Source organism: Triticum aestivum, chromosome 2B, assembly GCF_018294505.1.
Source record: "Triticum aestivum cultivar Chinese Spring chromosome 2B, IWGSC CS RefSeq v2.1, whole genome shotgun sequence".
In the NCBI taxonomy this organism is placed as follows: Eukaryota; Viridiplantae; Streptophyta; class Magnoliopsida; order Poales; family Poaceae; genus Triticum; species Triticum aestivum.
In genome coordinates this window covers 671,828,654-671,840,303 of record NC_057798.1, presented here as the reverse complement: position 1 = coordinate 671,840,303, position 11,650 = coordinate 671,828,654, and positions in this window count along the sequence as shown.

The window sequence follows — 11,650 nt, the reverse complement described above, 5'->3', positions numbered from 1 at the left end:
CGGGGCATGACAATTGCAGTTGTGTGACCACTGATAGACATGCAACCACCGTTCTATCGACAAAACACCACTTAATTGAAGTCGCGTTGAGAACATGCAGTTGAAGTTGGAGCGACACTTTGAAGTTCATGCCTATTGGCGAGCATGCAAAAGGCCCCATTCCCCTAATAAAACACCACAATCTTACGATCTATGTAATAATATGATTTCTAGTTGACTAGAGAGTGAAAAAAAGCAGGCAACAACGTACTAGCCCATCAACACAACACACATGTCAACCACACACAAAACTTGATGTCCAAAATCCGCAGCTACCAAAAGAATGAGATCTAACTAATTCTCTATCGATCGAGAAAATGACAAATAAAAAATAGCCCAAGAAAAAAAAGAAAACTATCTAAAAAAAGAAAATAAAGAAAACATTGAAAAGAAAATAAAGGGAATGAAAATAAAAAAGTAAGAAAATGAAATAAAAAGTAAGGGCAGCAAACACCCGATGACTCAAAATCGCCCACAAAAACAAGATATAGAGGACAAAAAGACTACACTGCAAAAATAACCGTGATGTAACATAAGAAACCTACAACCTTATCCCACCTGTGCTAAAAAAGAGAGAAGACGGCTTATGATGCCTAGCTGCACCGCTCGCACGACAGAACCAAGTGTTACGTGACCAAATCCAAGAATTGCAATGTGTTTTTGTCAGACGACGAAGGACGTGAATGAGATATATTATTTTTCATAAAATTAGAATAATATGCAACATGAAAACTGAAAAATAAAATAAAGAAACAAGGAAAATATTACGAGAAAAGATGAAGGAAAACAAAACTATAAAAGAAAAAGTGACAAACAAATGAATCAAGGAAAATGCCACATAAAAATGCCAAATAACCCGGCAAAAGAAACTAACAAAAAATGGAGACGAGTAAAAAAAGGTTGGATTGCTTGGTTTCGAATATAACCAGGTGAAAGAGACACACTGGAATGGGAGATGTGGAAGATGCCAAGCCCACCACGCTTACCTGCACCTTTCACAAAAAAGAAAGAAAGAAAGAAAAAGCACTAAACAGGCCGGCTGTATTCCTGCACGGCCTATTTCACAAGAAACAAACAGCATGCGCAGATTTTGAAGCCCCTAGTGATCTAACGCGGGGGGTTGGGGGCCGCTTGAGACTTTGTAAAAAGCCAGTCGACTGACTCTTAGCCCCTCCGTTTTCTGAATTATGATGTTGACTCGGTCAACCTCAAGATTCGGCGGTTTAGGCTTCTAGAGGTGCTTATAAGATAGTGTGTGCGAGCTGTTAAAGTAATTCTTAAGTGGTTTGGGTGGAGTTGATGAACATGTAAGATGTAACAATAGCGTGGAGGCCTCGGCCTCTTCACTCCACTATCTTCTTTAATAAAAGAAAAAGTCCATTTTAAACCCTGAACTCGTAGAGGTTCGGCGAAATGAACCCTCAAGTCGAAATCCCGGTCGATCACACCCTGAACTATGCAATCCCGGTCTAAATGAAACCTTCGGATCATTTCCCAAACAAGGATTGTCCATGTGGCAAAGAGTGGCCAGGATTAGTTGCATTATGCAAAGGGCACACACTAGGGCCGGCCCGCAATAGTTTTTTTTCCCCATAAAAAAACAAAATTCGGGGGGGGGGGGGGGGGGGGGCAACACGCTCCTGGCCCGGCCCGCTTTAGCCTTTTCGTTTAAAAAAAATAAGCGCACAACACGGATAGAACCTGAGACCGCTTCATATTGATCGACCTAACTAACCACCAGGACAAGACCTACTTTGCGTATAGTTTCTTCCTTTTTTATTCCCTTTATCTTCTTTCCGTCTTTTTCTTAAATTCGTGATTCTTTTTTGAAATCGGCGAACTTAATGTTCAGTGTTTATTTTTAAAAACTATCGTATAATATAAAAAGTGCAATATGTATTTATACAATAATGTTAAGTTTGTTTTTACAAAAAAATCTTACATAATAAAAAAATCAGTGTAAATTAAAAATATGTCGACAATAGTGAAAAGACGTACACAGACTATTACAAAGCCTATATAACAAAGAAATATACAATAATTAAAAACCAAAAAGAATACCCAACATCTGAAAAAAGATAAAAGAAATCCGAAAATAAAAGCACATACAAAAAAAAACGAAACAGCCAACAAAGCTTCGGACGTGTTTTTTGAGGGAAAAGCCATCATGGCGGTTTATATTTCATGTGAAAAAAGGGCTACATCGTTTGAGAGTACATCAAGGAGAAAGTCCGGAGCCTCGGTCTGCCACACAATAGTTCTCGAGGGCTCCGACTTCGTAGCCAACAAATCAGCCGCCATATTGGCCTCCCTAGGGCAATGACAGAATTTAACTGAAAGAAAATTACGACATAAGAAAGCACATTCTTCATAGATGGCCGCCGCTGGTCCCAAAGAGTTTCCTCCCTGTTGCATGGTTTGGATTACATCCATGCAGTCAGCTTGGATCTCCACCTTATTGCATCCGGTGTTATTCGCCAAGATCAAGCTATCCTTGAGTCCTCTAGCTTCTGCTGTTTCCGCATCCTCCACAAAAGGAATATTGCATGCAGACGCCGTGATAAAACCTCCCATGGAGTCTCTGATGATAGCCCTCGTACCTCCAGTACCACTGTCTGGATCGAAAGAGGCATCAACATTGAGACAAACGAACCCTTCCGCTGGTTTAGTCCATCCATGCCTTTTGATCCGCGCCGCCCCGTGCTTCCTTGATCTCATGAAGTTCTTTGTCAACGTGACGATAGCCTGGGCCGACCGAGCCGGCTCTCGCATGGTCTCGCCATGGGTAAAACCCCGGCGCTCCCACCATATGTACCACACCGCCACGGCCGCTAGCTCCTTCCTGGTAACTCCCGGGAATGATGGCATCGCGGCATTGGGCATCAGTAGTAGATCACCTAGGACCGATGAGCCCTCCGACTCTGCTTCACAGAATTCAGTAACAGTGGAAGCCAATCCGAGCTTAGTCCAGATTTCTTGGACCCTGTTGCATCTGAAAAAAGAGTGGCGAATACTTTCACAGTCAACTTCACAAATTGGCCAATCAGAAGTTGTTATCATATGTCGGTTTGCTAGCACACCCCGACACGGAATTGCACCATACAGAGCGCGCCAAACATGCACTTTAACTTTTGCCGGTACTCGAAGCTTCGGACGTGTTTATAGTTTATAGAGTATAAAAGAGAGTAAGCCAGTAACTAGCTCGAACAGATCGATTGGCATAATGGTTTGTGCACGCGCTGCGAATTTCGCGGGACCCAGATTCGAATCCTGGCGGGCGGCGAGCTTTTCATTTGCGGGAGGAAAAGATCGAACGTGTCTAAGTTATTCTATAAAAAGTATTAGGCCTCACCTATCAAACAAGGCAACCGGTGGCGAAGTGGTCTGCGCACGGGCTCCGTTTTGCCGTGACCCAGGTTCGATTCCCGGGAAAGGCAGTATTTTTTTAGGAAAATAATGTCAGACTTCTTTTGCAAACAAGGGCTTTTGCTTTGATTACATATAAAACAAGGGTTTTTTTGTGAAAGAACACAGACGAATCCCGGTTGACTGGATCAAAACGGTGCCAGGGTTAGATTTAGACCGTGATTGCATAGTTCAGGGTGCGATCGACCGGAATTTCGACTTGAGAGTTCATTTCGTCGAACATTAACAAGTACAGGGTTTAAAATGAACTTTTTCCCTTAAATAAGTGTATATAGTACACACTCCTGTGTATTTAAGAAAAAAAAAGAATAGTGTGTCGGGCCGAGCGTAGGCCTCTACGTCTTGTGACATTTGAAACAATCAAGGGCTGATCACACTGTGGAACCACACATCATGTTTTTGTTTTCTCTTGGGTGGACTGGAGCTAAGGCGTGTTCGGTGTTCCGTCGAAGACGACGACGACGGAGGCTCCGACCAACTTTACGCGCTAGATTTGCTGGAAAGCTAGCTAGCTAGACGACCCGGATTCATAAAGTCGATTAGCAGCAGCAGCCAGCCATCCAGCAGGCCCCTCTATAATTCCAAGCCGTGACGCGCGACGAACGGGACGGAGGATCGGAGGGGCCGATCGATATCATATGGATACTGTGAGAGCTAAACACGATCATGTCCTAGAGTCCGAGTAGTACTCGTGTACTATCGTCCGAGTAGTACTCCAAGTAGGACTAGTTTTCCTAGATGTTTCCGTCATGTATTAGCTAGCCGATCATGCTATATATACATGTATCAGGCCCCCTGTAATCAACAACGAAAAAGAAAAGCAATACAAAGCAAAGGCTCGACACGGGCCTTTAGCCATCAAATAAGTCTACCGATCCGTTTCCTGTTGAGTTCGCCAAGTTGAGTTGAAGCTACCTTTCACGTACGTGTACGTGTGCTAATCTACGGTGGCTACTGGTCATCGATTAAGGTGCCTGTGTGCTTGCTTGTCTAGCTAGCTTGCACGTACAGGTTGCTTCGGTGGATTTGGTCTAGCAACGATCAAAAGCCAACAATTGGTATCTAGAGCCTCGACGATCTACGATGACGGACAGCGACGCTGAGTCGGTCAAGTCCGGTAACGGCGGTTCCAAGGCGAACAAGAAAGGCGACAATGTGAAGAAGGGCGGCAAGTCAGTAACCAGCGGTGGCGGAACGGGCAGCGCCAACGTACATGCGCATCGCAACATCCCCATCCAGTACCTGATGCTCACCGACGCCAACTACGGTGTGTGGGCGGTGAAGATGAAGATCATTCTCCGAACCCTTCGAGTGTGGGAGGCCATCACGGACGACGACGTCGACAAGGAGTGCGACCAAGGTGCCATGGCCGCCATAGCCCATTCTGTGCCGGATTCCGTGCTGATGACATTGGCGGAGTTCGAGACAGCAAGAGAGGCGTGGAACGCACTCAAAGAGATGAGGATCGGAGAAGATCGCGTCACCAAGGCTCGGGCACAAGTGCTGAAGCGCCAATTTCACAAGTTGCAGATGGAGGAAACTGAATCGGTGAACGACTATGCCATGCGTCTGACTACATTGGTGGGAGAGATCCGCGCGCTTGGTGCAAAGCTCGAGGAGACCGAGATTGTGGAGAAGTTTTTCAGTTCGGTGACTGATAAATTCACGTACATCATCGGCATGCTCGAGCAGCTTTACGACATCGACGACATGACCATAACGGAGGCGATCGGACGCTTGCGGACATGGGAAGAGAATGCTCGTGGTTGTCGGAAAGGCAAAGGAGGAGGTGGTGACCAACTCATGTACTCGCGCGCAGATTGGGAGTCCCCAAGTAGCAAAGGAAGGCGCAACGTTGGCGAAGGCTCAAGCAACGCGAAGCGCGGCGGACAAACCGAAAAGGCAAAGGAAAAGGCAAGCCACAAGGTCGTGGTAAGGCGGACCGATCTAAAGAGCGGAAGCCACGGAACTTGGATATGTCCGAGGTCAAGTGCTATAACTGCAACGAGATGGGTCACTTTGCAAAGGATTGTCCGGAGCCTAACAAGCGGGAGATCAAGGCAAATTTGGCGAAGCAGGAAGACGAACGTCCAGGTCTTCTGATGGCCGAAGTTTGTGATCTCGTCCAAACGATGGTTGTAAAACCAAACCGGAAGGTGCTACTTCATGAGAAAAAGTAACACCAAAGTTATCCGGAAGCCAGAACGTGTCGTGGTATCTAGACACGGGTGCCAGTAACCACATGACGGGGTGCAAGGAGAAGTTCCTCGAGCTAGAATATGATGTTCAAGGCTCGGTCAAGTTCGGTGATGGTTCAAATGTGGAGATTTGCGGGCAAGGCTCTGTCCTCTTTGAGGGTCTCACAGGAGAACATCGCATACTCACCGGAGTGTACTACATCCCACGGCTTCGCAACAACATCATCTCTGTCGGGAAACTTGACGAGAATGGATGCAAGGTGGATATCGAGAACGGAGTGATGACGATCTTCGACAACCTCCGAAACGTGCTAGCGCGTGTGAATCGCACGCGGAACAGGCTCTATATTCTCAACCTTGATCAATCTCAACCGGAGTGTTGGCTCGCCAAGAGTGATGATGATTCGTGGTTATGGCATGCTAGATTTGGACACGTTAACTTCTACGCCTTGAAGAAGATGTCGAAGATGGAGATGGTATCTGGGATGCCGTTTATCGACCATGTTGATCGAGTATGTGACGGGTGCTTGGTTGGAAAACAGCACCGCAGGCCGTTCCCTGCTCAGTCTACCTATCGTGCAAGTGATGCACTCGAGCTGCTCCATGGTGATCTATGTGGCCCTATCACCCCAGCAACTCACGGAGGAAAGAAGTACTTCTTCCTTGTGGTAGATGACTACTCGAGATACACGTGGGTCGTTCTCCTACGATCTAAAGATGAGGCGTTTGAAGCGTTCAAGAAGCTGAAGGCTGCAACGGAGATGGAACACAAGCTGAAGGTTCACGCTCTACGGACAGATCGCGGCGGAGAGTTTACGTCGAACGAGTTCAACGACTACTGCGAGAAGATTGGCATAAAAAGGTTCCTCACGGCACCTTATACGCCGCAGCAGAACGGGGTTGTTGAAAGGCACAATCGAACCGTCGTTGACATGGCGAGAAGTTTACTCAAGAGCAAGAACTTGCCGGGGATTTTTTGGGGAGAAGCTGTCTCGACAGCGGTCTATCTTCTCAACCGGGCTCCAACGAAGGCAGTAATCGGCAAGACTCCGTATGAAGCAATTTACGGACGTAAGCCGAATGTGTCTCATCTACGGACGTTCGGGTGTGTGGCGCATGTGAAGACGGCGGAGCCGCATCTCTCAAAGCTTGCCGATCGTAGCACCAAGATGGTGTTCATCGGATACGAGAGGAGTTCCGGCACCAAGGCATACCGCTTCTACGATCCACGAACCAAGCGTCTACGGATTTCACGCGACGTCGTTTTTGAAGAAAACCAAGCGTGTAATTGGAGTGCAACAGCCAACGATGCTCCAAACGGTAATATATTCACGGTTGAATTTCCAACTGATGATGATGCAGGGGAAGACATCCAGGTGGTTGGCAAGACGCACAACCAAGGTGACCGCAATGGCAGTGATCACCATGGTGCCGACACCGACGACGACGCGCATGGGTCGCAAGGTGATAGCGACAACGACGCGCACGACACAGGCGGAGATCTCGATAATGAGGCGCATAGTCATGATGACAATCAAGATGATGGTCACGATCACGACGACTACGCCAACGACGCGGATGCCAACGACCCGGCATCTACCACGCTCGAGACTCAACCGTCTTCCTCAAGTGCATCAACGCCGACACAATTTGTGTCGCCTCCTTCACAAGCCACGACGGATTCTTCCGGGCCTCGTCGCTACAAGCCCCTCAAGAAAGTCTACAAGTATGCAAAGCCAGTTACACTCGAGTACTCCGATTTGTGTTTACTCGGAGTTGAGGAGCCGGCGAACTTCGTAGAGGCGAGCAAAAGTTCAAGTTGGATGCACGCCATGGATGAGGAGATGAAGGCGATCGAGAGCAATGGCACGTGGACTTTGATAACCCGACCTCCGAACCAAAAGGCCATAGGTTTGAAGTGGGTTTACAAGTTGAAGAAGGACACGAAGGGTGCCATTGTGAAGCACAAGGCAAGACTCGTCGCAAAGGGCTACGTACAACGTCAAGGAGTTGACTATGAGGAGGTGTTTGCACCGGTTGCTCGAATCGAGACGGTGAGAGTGCTCCTAGCTTTGGCAGCACAAGAGGATTGGAAGGTTCATCATATGGATGTGAAATCCGCTTTTCTCAACGGCGACCTCAAAGAAGAAGTGTACGTGGAACAACCCCACGGCTACGAGAAGAAAGACGAAGAAGGAAAAGTTTACAAGCTCAAGAAGGCACTTTACGGGAAGCAAGCGCCAAGAGCTTGGAACGCAAAGTTAGACCAAAGTTTGATTTCGGATCCAAAGGATGTTCCCTCAACGATCCGAAAAACAGTCTATCAAGCACCAAAGAATAGGTGAAGGTTGAAGACACGATCAAGAAGGAGCGGTGGCATCAAGCTACGGAGCCAACAATAGCAAAGTCGGTGACTGGGATGCTACAAGAAATGGCAGAAGCAATGCCGAGGGTAAAGCTTACGAGTAGCAGCAGTCACATTTGGGATCCTGGTCGCATCAAGGACGTCATGTTTAGGGGGGTGAATGTGAGAGCTAAACACGATCATGTCCTAGAGTCCGAGTAGTACTCGTGTACTATCGTCCGAGTAGTACTCCAAGTAGGACTAGTTTTCCTAGATGTTTCCGTCATGTATTAGCTAGCCGATCATGCTATATATACATGTATCAGGCCCCCTGTAATCAACAACGAAAAAGAAAAGCAATACAAAGCAAAGGCTCGACACGGGCCTTTAGCCATCAAATAAGTCTACCGATCCGTTTCCTGTTGAGTTCGCCAAGTTGAGTTGAAGCTACCTTTCACGTACGTGTACGTGTGCTAATCTACGGTGGCTACTGGTCATCGATTAAGGTGCCTGTGTGCTTGCTTGTCTAGCTAGCTTGCACGTACAGGTTGCTTCGGTGGATTTGGTCTAGCAACGATCAAAAGCCAACAGATACACCGTCCCTGTCCCGTACTTGACCGCGCAAAAGATGGTGCACACGTCTCCCACTGTCAGCATCTATCGCTCTTGTCCCGTCCTGCGCGCGCCCCCTCCCGGCGTTTCTCTCCGGCAGGTAGCGGCTGCGGCCAGATCCTCCAGGTTCAGAATCAAAAGGCGCATCTTATCCCAGGACTTGCGTCGATCCACATGGAAAACGCACGCACGCACTCACGCGTTGTTTTCTTGGGCATTCCCCTGTGCAACCGAGGGCTACGTCCGGCGGCCGGTACATGTGTAGGCTGGCCTGCTGCATAGTGGTTTGGTTGGCGCGTCGACGTCGTCCCTTAGGTAAACGCGGCGTGCATGCGTACGTACGTACGTACCTGAGATCTCTCGCCGGCGAGACGTGCGGATCGCGTCGCGTACGACGCCTCGTGTTTTTTCAAGGTGCATGCGTAAGCGACCGGACGAAACGCTCGACCGTCAAACACGTTTCCCTTTATGCGTCAACTGATCGCCATCAGCTCCTATAGTTTTTGCCAAGAATCTACCAGTATTGTTTTGCCCGGCGAGATGATTGTTGGTTCAAGGCTCAAGGGTAGCTTCGCGTAGAATCTTCCTCGGTTGCCCACGTTCACAAGCATTTAACAGTTCGTATGTGGTTTCGTGCATGGGCAAGTAGAACATCAGCAACGGCATCTCACCATCGGTCATGTCTCTTTCTCTTCATCAAGTGTCGTCGTCATCATAATGCCATCGGATAAAAACTCTAGTAAAATGGTATGATGAATCAGTCAAAGGCAATTCAATATTCAAATCATTATTGTTGAGCGTACGTTGTACACTGCATATGTATAGGACTAGAGTCTGTATTTATACCGTTGTATCTCTCTCTTCCCTTGTATATTTATACATCTTGGGAGACAAGTAGAGGCCGGTCCACCCTGTATCTATATATGTGCACCATGCACACGATCAATGATTATTGATTCGTGCAATCTCATTCTTCCTAACTAACATGATATCAGTTTAGCACGCCGATCCCCTTCCCACCTTCCGCATCAACCCGCCGCCGCGCCCTACAGCCGCCGCCGCCTCCCTTGCGTCGCCGCCTCCGCACCCCTTCCCCTCGCAGCCGCCGCTCTCCACTCTGCTGCCGCTGCCTCCCACCCCTAGTCGCCGCCACGCACCAAAAACCCTAACCCTAACCCGCGCCGCCACCACTAGCCTCCACCCACCCGAGCCGCCGCAACCCTCCCTTTGCCGCTGCTCTCATGGCGTCTCCCATTTCCAGCAACTCCAACCCGTTCGCCGGACTGGTGCCTGACGCCACCGCCGTCCGTGATCTCGACATCCACACACGCGTTCCCATCAAGCTCAACCAATCCACCTCCTCGTACTACGCATGGAAGACATACTTCAACCTCGTCTTCCGCGAGTACCACCTCCTCGAGAACGTCGACGGGACCGTGGATGGCGACCTCATGGCGGACGATCTGGACTGGGCGGCCATTGAGGCCTCCCTCATCCGGTGGTTCTATCTCACCGTCTCCCCGGACATCTTCCCCACGGTCGTCTCAGAGGATGACGACGCGTGTGCCATGTGGACCAAGATCAACAACCTCTTCACCGACAATAAGCTTCAACATCTTGTGTTTTTGCAGCAGGAATTTATCGGGTGCCATCAAGATGATTCCTCCATCGACGACTACGGCATGCGCCTCAAGCGCCTCGCGGACGAGCTCCGCAACATCAGCGCCAAGGTGTCGGACGAGCTCATGCTTAGCACCCTCACCGCCGGCCTCAACGAGGATTTCGGCAACGTGGCATCGAACCTCTCCCTGGTGCCGAACCCGACCTTCCAGTCCGTCGCCGCGTATTTACGCTTGGAGGAACGCCGGATGAAAAAGGTCAAGGCCCGTGTCCATCACACCGCCCTCACCGCCGGGTCATCTCGCGGGCCGCCGCAGCCTGCTCTGACCCAACCGCCAGCGCCACCGGGGTACTTCCCCCTTCCGCCCGCTCCGTCTGCACCTCCCGCTCCTTAGCACCAGCAGCAGGGCGGGGGCGGCGGTCGCCCCCAACAGCAGCAGCAGCAGTCGAGGTACGCGCGGGAGGGGGGGGGCTCCACGCCAACATCAGCCATCCCCGCCCTGGGCCGTCGGCCCTAACCCGTTGACCGGTGTGGTCCATGCTTAGCACATGCCGGTCCCACGGGCTCCCGGCATCCTCAGGCCGCACCCGGCCGGTCCTCAGGCGCACCCCGTCGCTGCACCTTACCAGGCGGGTGGGGGCGGCTACGCGCCCCTTCCGGCGCCCGCCTCCTTCGGCTACGCGCCGCCGCCCGCGCCGGTTCGGCTCCCTCCGGCCCCATGGGATCCCGCCCTGCTCGCTGCGCTACACTCGATGCCGTCTCCCTTCAACTATGGACGTGGCGGTGATTGGTACATGGGCACGGGGGCTACCGCCCACATGACGTCGCACCCCGGTAACCTTGCCTCTTCCTTCCCGGTCACCAGCTCGAACCGCATCACCTTTGGTGATGGTTCCTCCGTACTCATTACTCATGTCGGTCACAGTTTCTTTCCGTCTAATTCTATGCCTATTAACATGTCTAATGTTCTTGTCTCACCTAACCTAGTTAAAAACCTTGTCTCCGTTCGTCGTCTTGCACGTGACAGTCCTCTCACTGTTGAATTTGATGGCCTTGGTTTCTCTGTGAAGGATGCCTGTACACGGATGGTGCTCCACCGATGTGACAACCCCGACGACTTGTACCCGGTGCACTCTGCCTCCACCGCCACCGCCAACGCCTCTCCAGTCGCCCTCGCCGCCGGTGTCGACCTTTGGCATGCATGCTTGGGTCATCCCAACTCCACCGTCCTTCGCCGGATTCTCAAGATTTTTTCATTTTCATGTAATAAATTCAACGAGCACACTTGTCATGCTTACCGTCTCGGTAAACATGTTCGTCGACCGTTTAGCGAGTCAAATACTATTTCTTCTTTTCCGTTTCAGTTAATCCATAGTGATGTTTGGACATCTCCCGTTGCGAGCAACACGG